General features: G+C 40.2%; 1 protein-coding gene across 3 annotated transcripts in view; it reads left to right on the top strand.

Moving 5' to 3' along the window:
* The window catches only part of Ncald (neurocalcin delta), a 390,166-nt gene that overhangs the window by 80,846 nt on the left and 296,489 nt on the right, over positions 1-12,831 (top strand). For 2 of the 3 annotated variants that reach the window (XM_076835535.2, XM_076835533.2), the window contains exon 1: positions 11,259-11,318. The exons of the other annotated variant lie outside the window; for it this stretch is intronic. The gene's annotated coding sequence lies outside the window, so the exon portion shown is untranslated. Of the gene's footprint in view, positions 1-11,258; positions 11,319-12,831 lie in introns of those variants that run through there. 3 annotated transcript variants of the gene reach the window in all.

The following is a 12,831-nucleotide window of genomic DNA, read 5'->3' as shown; positions in this document are numbered from 1 at the left end:
ACAGAAGACTAGGGTAGAAATCGAGCTCCTGGATTAGATGTGGATTAAACCACTTCAAGCCCTACTCACGATCCAAGATAACACAAGTGGGAACACTCGGAGAGGTGGCGCGTGAAAGGCAAATGCCTGCAGAGTTGTTATCAAAAGGTGGTCCTGACCATGCCAGGTGGGTCGGCTGCGGAGGCAGGCAGGAGGGAGCCTGTGAACAGAAGTCTGTAATTTGTAATTTTTTTAGGCCCAAGTGCATTAGGTAAAAAGGGTCTAACCCAGTGGGGGAGTTTCTCCTTTTATTTTTTGATATTCTCAGGCTGCAATCTTCTCAACTGCTTCATCAGGATTCATCTGCTGTAATTACTGAGATCTGAGGTACGTGTTATCAACATGTCAGAAGAACTAAGAAACCTTTCCTTTCAAAATAAAGAAAATTATCTTAAGCTGCCAACCATGAAATGCTTAAAAAGCAGTTCTTTGTATAACTTTAAAAAATGCTTCTGAGAGAATCTTCCTGTTTACCTTGCTGCTGATTAAAAATCCAAAGAACATGAAATCCAGTTTCTTTGTAGATACACAAATTCTTGAGGATAGAGATTTCTGGGGCAAGTTGCAGTTTAGAAATGGTCTTCTGCTCATTTGGAAGTCCTGCTTTACTTCAACTGTTATTGAAATTTCTTTTTCAATATAGCTTCTTATTATTGTTCAGAATGAATGCTTTGCAAATATGGTGCCTTCCATATTTGGGACATTGTGGGACAATGGGACATTGTCCCATTGGGGACATTGTGCTAACCTGATCCACTATAGTTTGGATCTACAGGGCACACTATGACTTTTGACGTCAATGTTCTGATAGCCTGGTTGTGGGCTGAGACTATTCAAGGCTCCATTGAGATGGTTTTAGTATTTCTTCCTGTTGTCTTTTACCTATTGCCTTTTGGGGTACACTGCTACTGATTGAGAGATGATGTGGACCTCAGCATCCCTGGGAAAGCATCAGGGGTTGGGTTATACTAATTCAGTGGACAAAAGGAAGAATCCCAGTACAGAGAAGGCGGCTTTATAGTTTCATAAAAATTTTAAAAATTAGCAAAAATTCTCACTAACAATTGAGGTACACTAGCTAAACTGATAAGATTAGAAGCTCCAGGTTTGTACGGGGGAATAGAGTGCCACTGACTGGCCATTACTGAGCTCTTGTAGATACACTGGACCAAGACCTGTCCTTGTCCTTTTATGCATTATCTCATTAATCTCCAACAAAATGTTCTAGATGTGAGTTCTAACCAGCTGCATTTTGCAGTTGGAACTGTAGGCACTGAGAGGTTGAACATCTTGTCCAAATTCATACAACTCCTTGCACCTGACTCCAGCGAACCAATAAAGTCAACTAAGCTTTACCCACAACTCAAAATAAGACCCGGAAGAAGGGCACATGCTCAGGGATATGGGGGGCACTTGAGGGATGGGTTGGTGAGGGCTGGTCCAACCCTCACATTCAGGCTCTTGACATTAGTTCCAAGTGAGGGTATAATAATTCATTGTCATTTTTTTTGGTGATGTTATATAAAAGATTACTTTTTGCATATATGTTTAGTATATACAGTATATACTCTGTTTAAATTATATTTAAAAGTAAATATTTACCATATACAAAGAATATACTATAAAATACGTAAATATGCTCTTTAAAACTGTGGTTTTATTTATAATAAGATGGGGGTTTTTAAAAAGTGAAAGTGCTACATTTCTCTTATTTTCTGAGAGGCCTTATTTACAAAGAAACTGAATTTCATGTTCTTTGGATTTTTATTAGCATATTATGAATAATCCTTGACCAATAGGTCATCATTTTAGGGTTCAGCATCTCATCTTGCCATGCTATTTCAGTTGTATAATATTAGCTCTGCTGATTTTAAACATTCCAAAATAGGTACATGGCTAATTATGGACTGAATGTTTTCTCAAAAACAAGAGATTATTGTTGAGTATGGTGGCACACAGCTGTAATCCCAAAGACTCAGGAGGCTGAGGCAGAGGATTGTAAATTTGAGGCCAGCCTCAGCAATTTAGCAAGACCCTGACTCAAAATGAAAAGTAAAATGGGCTGGGGAGGTAGCTCTGTGGTAGAACACCCCTGGGATCAATCTCCAGTACCCAAAACAAAACAACGCTAGTACAACAAAACACCCCACCCCCTGGGGGATTATTAAGAGAAAGAAAGTTCACAAAACTGGAGAAATCTTTGTAAAATACATATCTGATGAAAGACTAATATCCAAAATCTACAAAGAACTCTAGAAGGAACAATAAAACTACCCAATTTAAAAAAAATGGGCAAAAGATCTGAATAGATACTTTGCCAAAGAAGATATACAATTGGTAAGTAAGCTTGTAAAAAGATTCTCAACATTCTCTATCATTAGAGATTGCAAATTCTAACAAGGGGATACCACTTACACACCTAAAATCTAAATGATAACACCAAATGCTGGCAAGGCTGTGGAGCAATAGGAACTCTTATTCATTCTGGTGGGAATGCAAAACTGTCCATTCATTTTGGAAGACTATTGGCAATTTCTCATAAAACTAAACATACTCTTACCATATGATCTAATAATCACATTCCTTAGTATTTACCCAAATGAATTCAAAACTTATATACACTAAAAAACCTGAACAGGAATATTTACAACCATTTTATTATAATTACTAAAATTTGGAAGAAACCAAGATGTCCTTCAACAGGTAAATGGATAAACCATGGTACATTTATATAATAAAATACTACTCAGTGATAAAAAGACATGAAAAGACATGGAGGAAACTTACATGCATGTTGTTAAGTGAAAGAAGCCAATCTGGAAAGATTATGTATTGTATGTTTCGAACTATTAAGACATTGTAGAAAAGGCCAAACGTTAGAGACAGTAAAAAAGTAAGTGATTGTGGGGATAGGGAGATAGGAATTGGTAGAGCACAGGGGATTGTTAGGGCAGTGAAACTATTCTGTATGGCTCTGTCATGGTAGATACCTGCCAATATACACTTGTCAAAACCTACAGAACATGCACTACCAAGAGTGAGTTCTGATGTAAACTTTGGGCTTTAGATTAAAAAACTAATGTGTCAATATTGGCTCATTGATTATCAACACATGTATCCTACTGATGCAAGATGCTAGTAGTAGAGGAAACGAGAGTGGAAAGGGGTTATATATGGGAACTCTATTTTGTGTTCCATTTTTTTAATTGAAAACTGCTCTATAAATAAAGTCTATTGATTTGAAACAAATGAATAGGAATTATAAACAACCCTTCTTGTTAACATTAATTTTTTTAAACTCTCACCTCATTTATAAAAGAACAGCGATTTATCCATTCTTACATAACCAAAAGGGATAATTCATTGGAATACATATTTCCCAGTGTTAGGCGGAGCAGAATGGGTAAGAACAGGCTGGAGGAAGGAATGGAGCAGACCAACACAGAGGAGACTCATGGGCTCTGCAAGCATTCTGAGGGAGGGGGTGAGGACTTAGCAAAGGGCCAAAGGTTTTTAGGATTCCTATTCTTTTCAAGCTTTCAAGTTAGATGTTGTTGAGGTGTAACCAAGAGGAAGGGGGATGAAGAACATTCTGCCAATCAATCGGCAAAGATTTCCTGTGCCAGGCATACAGGTATTCACATAGATGTGGTCCATCTTCTTGAGGACTAATAGTCTGGTGATGTTGAGCATGAGATTGGGGTAGACGATCTTGATTTTGATTCTAACTCTGATGCCAACTGTTTTCATCTCAAAGTGGGGTCAGAGGTCATACCTCCCACTGGTTGATCTGTGAGAACTGAATTAAGGTATGTAAAGCTCCTCACACATATAAGCATAAAAGGTGTAGATCACTTCCTTTTTTTTTTAATCCCCTATGGAACTGGAGGAGCATCAAGACTGTTGAAGGGGCTGTATCTCTTTATCCTAACTGACATCACTGCCAGCTCAAGGCATGAAGTAAAGAAGAAGTTGGGTTACAACTATGTATTGAAGAGTACTAAGTGGAGATTTTTTGAAATGATAGAGAAAAGTCAGGGTTAAAGGTCTTTTAATTGCATTTGACCCGTTAAAGACCAAGCACTTGTCCTTGGAGAGTCTCCATAGATGGTATTCTTTTTTTTTTTTTTTAATATTTTCTTAGTTGTCAGTGGAAAAAGTGTGTGTGTGTGTGTGTGTGTGGTATTCTCTCTAAATAAAGTGGAGGAAAAACAAATAAGGAAGCAAAACCCACAAACAAATTCAAAACACTTATTGAAACCTCTGACACACACACACACACACACACACACACATGCACACTTACACATGCATACACAACAAATTCAGCTCAATTCAAACAGACAGCCACCAGCAGTTCTCTGCTTCTAAAGATTTCCGACATTGGCATGAGACCACCTGCTCATCAAGCCAAGAGGCCACTGTCCTTATCTCCTCTTCTGCTGCCCTGGGAGTGAGGAGGCTGCTGACCCCTGAGTCCAGAGAAAGAGACTCTGAGCAGTCAGCAGCACAGCAGTAACCACAGACACAGAGGCCATTCAGAGGGGACCAGGCGGGGAAGCCATATCTGAGTTAGTGCTGGATGGACAAAGGGACATTTATATGCTATTGAGAGGTGAGTGCTGGGGCAACATGATTTCCTTTACTGAGTTCTATTTTCCCACAATATTGTCTGTTTTTATAGCACTTGCTTTTTGTGGAAGAAGAGAAAGAGGGGAATTGCTTGAACATTCTGTATCTTTAGGGAAGTCTGAATACCTGAATTTCTTGACAAGAAAGAACAAAAGTTCTGTGTACAACATGAAGCCCTTGACATCATTATTAATCAATTAATTGTTATTTAATTTTTGTTTTTGCTATAGCTGGAAAGCTTTAGCTTTCAGTCTTTTATTTCAGAATAGGGGCTTAAAAATCTTTATTCTGTCAGGTTTTTTTCCCCATGTGATCTTTGCTCTTAATGATCCTTAGATGTTTTACATTGTCTAATCTATAAGCTGCTCGAATCTTCTCAGAAGCAGGCAAGAATAAATCTCAGGCAAATGTAAAAATAGTATCTTACCCTCAAATGGGCGGAGAGTCTCCAAACCATAAATATAATTGTAGTTCACCTCTCGATTCCCCTTTTATTTAAATCACAGAGTCATTTGTTTTTAGAACTGGAGGGACCCTCTGTCATTGATTTTTTCCCTTCCTTCAGGGGCTGATCTTGGGCACTAAAGTGGAGATTTTTTGAAATGATAGAGAAAAGGTGATTTATTCTCAAGTCTCTCATATGGTTTATTTTCCTATCCACTGAAATAAAAAGCATGCACACACACAAGGCCAGTGGATTCTGTTGTAGGGAAGAATATAGCTCTGCTCTGTGTCCTGGAGGCTGACCTGGGTTTGAATCTCAGTTCCGTGGCTTAGTAACTATGTCATTTCCGTTTCTTCAACTGAAAAATGGAAAGAATAATAGCCCCTACCAGGTAGGGTGGCTGTGAGAAATAAACTACAAAAGTGTATAGAAAGGGCTTAGACCCTTGAAAAATGCTCAATGAATGGCAGTTTTTATTGGAATTTTTTATTATCAGAATTATTATGAGATTCTATGATAAGTGCTCTTGATCTGCACCAATATAGCAACTACATGTCACATGTAAGTATTTAAATTTAAATTAAGATAAAATAAAGTAAAACTAAACATTCAGTTTCTCGGTTGCTTTAGCCACATGTCAAGGGTTCAGTCCCACCCAGGGCAGGTGGTGCTGCATGGGACAGCAACTCCACATTGCCCTGGAGAGCGCTCTTGGACATTGCTGCCCTGGAGTCCCCCGAACAGCATTGAGAACGCCTAGGCTGAGCCTGTCAAATATCAGCTTATTGATGAATGAACACCGGGTCAGATATGACCTCTATATAACGTTTTTAAAAAACACAGTTTGTGAAATGAATTAAAATAAGTCTATACTACTAAAAAAATGTGACCAGAGATTTAGACACTTATTGATCTGGTAAAACTCATTTGGCAGCAGGCTGTAGTGCTATTGCTCTTTTTGTTTGTAAAAGTTGCCTAAGAACAAGGGTGGGGACTACATGCTTGAATACGTGGTTCTGACGGAGCAGCTCAAACAGGTACAGGGAGGTGGAATACTGTAAAGAAAAGCCTCATATCATCTTGGCAAAGGACTTTTTTTCTTCTTCCAGGAAGATACCTTAGGGACTTTGGAGGATTTATCACACATTAGTTCCAGTTGACAAAATGGGGTTTACAGAGACCTGGTGCAGCCCGAAGTTATGGTGGCACACGCCTGTGATCCCAGTGGCTTGGGAGCTGAGGCAGGAAGATCGCAAGGTCAAAGGCAGCCTCAGCAATAGCAAGGCACTAAGCAACTCAGTGAGATCCTGTCTCTAAATAAAATACAAAAAAATAGGGATGGCTCAGTGGCTCAGTGGTCCAGTGCCCCTGAATTCAATCCCCGGTACTAAAAAACAAAACAAAAATACCCTCAGATAGTTGGTGCAACATCAGGGAATATCCACCCAACAATGAATTATTCTAATTGGTGACAGTAAACTTTGACTGGTAAAATACATTTAACAACAATTTTGCTTATTTACAAAATACCTGGAAGAATTTTGAGCACATGTGCTAATTATCGTGGAGATCGGATTCATCATTTGAAAGTTATCTCAGCATTTAGTTCCCGACATCATGCTTACCATGTTAGGATCAGTGAACATGGGTGAATTTTATGAGTTCCAAGAAATGGTTGGCAGAAACCATGAAATGCAGCATTATTCTTCAGTGGGTGGAACCAGTTGGTGATCATGGAATCCATTTAGTGGGTCATTACCAACATTTAAAAAATAAAAAAATGAAATGAAATAGATTGGAAAATGGTAGAGTATGCTGTACATATTAAGGAAAATATTGCAATATTGCTTCAGATATATATGTATGTATGGACATACTGAGTCACAATAAATTTTTTTTTCTTCCATGGATTGTAGTAAAAGATGTTTAAAAACCAGGAGTGTAGAGAAAATCCAAGTATCAATTGGAGAGTTGGTTGTTGATGATAATGACAAAGGCAAGAATAACAATTTGAGTGTTTATCATGGACCTGTGTTTTTTTCTTGAACAAGTTATATTTTATTCGCAAAAAGCTGTGTGTAATTTAGTTATGTAATAAAGAATAAAATAAGTATTTTAATTTCATCTTCATAAAATGTCCAGTAAGATGGGCACATAATATTCCCAGTTTCTGCATAAGCTGTGTACTTTTCAGAGAAGTCAAAGTGCCATTTTCAAGGTCACACAGATGGTAGAAGTTGAGCTAAGATTTGAACTCTCTGCCTCCAGAGTTAATGGACAAAAAGTACCATGTTTTACTCTAAGGCCTTTTGAACAAGGCAGTTCTCAACCTCTTAATCGTTGCCTGTTGACCCTGCCATCAGAGCACAACTAAGAGAAGACAAAGGAAAAGAAACTAGATTCCTATAGCCATAGCCCTGGTCTCATGGCAGAGGTACAAAACTCTAGAAAGCCCCAAGTTTACAAATACAGTCAGGGTGAGTGTGATGCTGAGCGATTGCTGTTCTCTTCCATTTCCTTCATTCTTTTTTGTACCACCATTGTTTGGTATGTGGACAGTACACTGAAATCTCCCACAGTGTGCCAGACACTGCTGGGAGCCTTTCTCATGTAAGGACACATCGAATCCTCACAGACCCTAACTAAGGGGTCCCGTTAACATCCCTGTCTTACTAGTGTTCAAACTGAAGCCCACAGGAGACCAGGAACTTCCCCAATGTCACATAGCTACATGTGGCCATACTGGACTTTGACCCAGGGAGACCTATTCCAGATCTATACTCTTAATCAGGGCCCTAAAGAGCCTCTACATGTGTTTGAGAACTCGCTCTTAAATTTTCCTTACTCAGTTCTTTGGGCACCTTTCTGAGTCCCTTCTGATTGCCCCCAGAAGTGCTTTTGAACTTGCGGAAATGCCCACTAGTACTGTCACACTGTCACTCCCTCCCCTGCTAACTCCGTGAGTGGAATGAAGTACAACTCCTTCCTTCTTAGCCCTGTGAAACTGTGCTGGTGTCTCTGTCCGTCCAGAGGAGCGGTGTCCCAAATGTTTCTATCTTTTTGAGCACATTTATCTATGTCCTCAGATTCCCAAGTAGAATTATTTTTATTTGTTTAATAATAAATGATAACTTCACCACATCTCCTACTACCTTTTCAAAACCTCTGCTCTATATCTTCCAGTTTTTAAAAATCAGACTTAAATTTAAATCTCTCATTTTTTTTAAAAAAAATAATTATTTTAAAACAATCTATGTAGTTATTTTCCTGAAGATTGTTTTAACATGGTCTGCTGAAAATGAAATCTATAAATGGCTGCAAGTTGAAATTCCAAGTGTAGGTGCTCAGAGATTCTGCGAACATTTTAATTTCAGCCATTTGAGATCAATTAGAGCCTGAAGAAATACTTGAATTATTTTTTTTTCCTAATTGAAAACTTAACCAGAGTCTCAGAACTTAGGGGTAGTTGCCAGATGTCTTCTTTCTGGCTTGGCCTTTACTTCAGGTAGGAATAGGGAAAAAAACAAAACAAAACAAAAAAAACCACCCCAAAAACAAAAGAGCAGTTATGTAATCATCTCCTTCCAACTCCAGCCTGATTTAATACAACATATGTAGTTTTTAAAAAATTTTCTGTCTGTATTAGAAATGGAGAACAGCTGCTTGCTATCTTCCTAACAGTTTTCTTTCTGCATTTTATATTTCAGGTCTTCCCTTAATAGTCTCAAATCTTTTGACTTTTCCAAGCCCCCAAATCCACAGTCTTTATTTTTACAGCATTTTGTTCACATGCAGATTTTTAACCTGGTGACAGCCTAATAATGTTTAATCAAGAAGATAGGTTCTTGTTGTTAGGTTAAGGGCAAGATAGCACCTGGCACAGTGTTGCACACCTGTAATCCCAGTGGCTGGGGAGGCTGAGGCAGGAGGATTGCAAGATCAAAGCCAGCCTTCGGAACTTAGGGAATCCCTAAACAACTTAGGAAATCATGTCTCAAAATTAAAAAAAAAAAAAAAAAAAAAAAGGTGGGGGGAGCTGGGGATGTGTCTCAGTGGTTAAACATTCCTGGGCTAAATCCCTAGTACAAAAAAAAAAAAAAAAAGGCAAGATAACTGTCAACTCTGTGGGAACAACTACAACTACAGAAAGCCATGGGAACACCACCCAACCCACCCCCCAAAACCAAACAAATAAAAAACCAAACTAAACCCCCACATTCCAAATCCTTTTTGCTCTAAAAAATAGTTTCCTTTAGCAAAATATTGGTCTAAAGTTCAAATGGGTAGAAAACACACCTGACTAGTATGTTAACTGGGAAATGCATTTAAAGTCCTTTATTGTGTAAAGACAAAGTAAGAATAAGCTGGTGTGCTTTCCTTGTGTGACAGATTAATATACTTTGGCCTTAATAAATTGAGGATAAATTTAGGAGATGTTTTGGGAGAAAGGGTATTTTGTTTGTCATGTGCTGTGCTGGGGCACTCCTGGGATGTGGTGGGCTCTTCACTGTGTTTGTATCTTCCACCTTGACCACAGCATCTGAGTCCTCCATATTGGAATGGGAGGATAAGGGAAGCCAGAGTTTTTATATGGTGTCACTGTGGTTAGATGGCTTTATATTCTCTGGGCCTGTCAGGTATTTAAGGCATCTGTTCCTCCTGGACATTTTTGTGGACTATTCAGAGCCTGACCCCTCAACCCCCACTTCCACTTCCTGTCCTTGCTTCTTGTTTACCCTAATCAATGGGGCAATTTCACCTGGAGCTTCTACTCTCTTCTGGCTTTTTACCTACTCCTTCTTTACTCTAGGAAATCTGGTAGTCACCTCCAGCTTTCATTTACTGAAGCCTCAGCAAACATCTAAAATACCCTGCAAGACAAGGCCTAACATGACCTCACAATGGGCTCCCTCCAGTGAGTGGCCCATATCTAGTCCCTGGGAACCATCCTGGCATCCCTGCATCGATGACCTCTGAGAGTGCAGGCTTAGCCCAGATTCCAACACAGCCACCTCTCCTTGAGTTCACGTCAGCAGCTCCCAGTCTTTCAACCGCTCTGGAGAATTTTCATTCCACAACATCTGAGGTTCAGATTAAGATCTCTGAGAGGTCCCCTTGAATTTCCCTTCATCAGGCTTGAAGTGAGACTAGACACCCCTTTGCCCGGGTTACATTCATCTCTCTCCAAATAAGTCCTCCTGACACACACTTCTCTCAATTGATTTTCTCTTATCTCTGATTATTATGGTTGTGAGTGAGGGGGTCTGCATCCTCTAATTATAGTTCTTGGATGCTACCTCTGAAATTCTGCCTTGGAGATCTGTTATTTTCTAAACTGAGATGATAGAAAATTTTTTCCCTTTTGGCATCCTGTTACGCAAGGAATGAGTAAGCTAAACTTTTTTGTGAACTGTGTGTTCTATTAGGCCAAGTTCAAGCCTTGGTAGGGCAAAATTTGCTCTCAAGGGACTTTAGCAGAGAATTGCTTTCCAGGGAAGAACCTGTTTTAAAGCCTTCTACTCTGTGGGTCGTGCCCTGATTGGTAAAGCTTGGTGCTAGATGGTTTGGAACTCACCCTACAATAGAAGGTGATTTCACTTTTTTGATTAGAAAGAGGAAACATTTTCCTTTGATTAAAATACCAAGGGTAATTAATTGGGTGTTAGCAGCTGAGGCATTTCCTCTTGGTTTCTGCCTTTTGTGTTTAGACTGGGGTGCACTTCCAGCTTTCCTCGGGATTTCTAGGACATGCCAAGTGGAGCATTCTGAGCCCACAGATCCACTGGGATGGCAATTTTCAGAAAGCAGTTCTTGTTTTCATTTTCTCTTTGACCTCCTCATGCCTTTGCCCAAGGGTTTGCATCCCCTGTATCAAAATGGCTTTTGAAAGATGCTCCTGCTGTCCAGGTCAAGGGTCATCACAAACCAGGGTCATCACATACATGGCCCACTGGTGAGATTGTGTGTGTGTGTGTGTGTGTGTGTGTGTGAGTGTGTGTGTGTGTTAGGTCTGCCTGGTGCTGTAAAAGACAAGCCACCTGTGCTTGTTCCTTTGGATTGAGACAACACAGTTCCAGAATGCTAACTGCACATACCCTATAGGCATTCACCTCTTCTACCTTTACCTCTTCTTGGATCTCTTAGGACATGTTCCAGGTGGACTAAGTCAAGCTGAAATAAATCCACAAGGCTTGAATGGGAGGTAAGGTCAACTGCTTTGGTTGATATGTTCCATTTCCTTGATCAATAATTAATTCATTGTTGGGAGGAGTGACTTTTGGGAATACAAATAGAAGAAGACATTGGGCATGTCTATGTGGCATGAAGACTGTGAAGGGGAGAGATGGAGACAAATGAATGGCCACCAAATAAATAATAGATAAACAAACAAATAAATAAGGGAGAAAATTGGATACTTATTGAAACCCCTATACCTCTCCCCCCTCAGCAACAGGAGTTGTTCTTTAAGACTTGAATGGAAAAATTGGGAGACCAGGTAAGGGATGACTAAATAGGCCTTTGGTCAATGGCACATTAATGGGACAAAAAACTCTATTGGGGGCTGGGGTCGTGGCTCAGTGGTAGAGCACTCGCCTAGCACGCGTCAGGCACTGGGTTCCATCCTCAGCAACACATCAAAATAAATAATAAAAATAAAGGCATTGTGTTCATCTACAACTAAAAAATATACATTAAAAAAACCCTGACACATGGGACTTCTCATTTGGTCTGGCAGTGTCATCTGTGACTACAGTGTGGCTTCATGAGAGTCTTTATGTTACGAGGGGGTGTGGCGTGTGGTTGAGTAGGGGGCTGCCCTTCGGTTGAGTAGTCTCAGTATTGTCTTTGTCTCATGTGGATCTGGAAGCCCTTGGGGGGCATTCCCAACTCTCCTTTCCCCTTGCCAACTGCCTAGAGGGCTTTGGAGGAGTTGCTTTTAATTGTTTGCAGCGACAAGACCACCTGGAAGGATCAAACAGTCATCCAACCACAGCCAGCCTATCTGTGCTCCACACTGTGTGAGGGGGGCATGACATGGCTCTGATCCTAAGGCCAGGACCCACTTGTGTCTGTGTCCTCATCTGAAACCCAGAAAACTGTTGGAACCAGGGTCCTGTTTTCAAGGGGACCAAAGAAAGCGATCGCCCTCCTGCTTGGCCCTGGATCCTTTCTGGGGTGTGCAGCGAGCTCAGTCATTCCTGCCTGCATTCCCCCTTCCTACTCAGAACAACAGCTAGAGGCTGGGGACCCATTCTTTCCCAGCTACGGGATACCATTCTCCAGGATGACAGCAAGCTCACTGCTGTGGAACCTGTTGAAACCTCAAGCTGCCCTTGCTGTAGGGTTTTATGGGAAATGAACAAAGCCAACTTTGCTTTCCTAATGTGACTAGATGATGCTGTTGATAAAAACAATAATAAACACTTCACTGGTGCTTACCCAGCTGGACTTTATGTAAACTCCTTTAATTCTCACCAACCCCTGGGAAATAGGTGTTACTGAATCCCTGTTTTACAGGGGAGGAATCTGGGGCACAGAGAGGTCATTGTACCAGTCTGAGCCCATCGAGTGAGTAATTGCAAGAATAGGAAGCAAATCTAGGCTGTCTGGCTCCAGAATCCAAACTCTTTACTCCCAGTCACCACCACCCAGGCCCTAAGGTATGAATGATGTACAATATGAGATTATTAAGTCAAGTTAACCTCTAAATTTTT

Source organism: Callospermophilus lateralis, chromosome 16 (assembly GCF_048772815.1).
Source record: "Callospermophilus lateralis isolate mCalLat2 chromosome 16, mCalLat2.hap1, whole genome shotgun sequence".
Classification (NCBI taxonomy): Eukaryota; Metazoa; Chordata; class Mammalia; order Rodentia; family Sciuridae; genus Callospermophilus; species Callospermophilus lateralis.
This window is presented reverse-complemented; position numbering and strand designations above follow the sequence as displayed.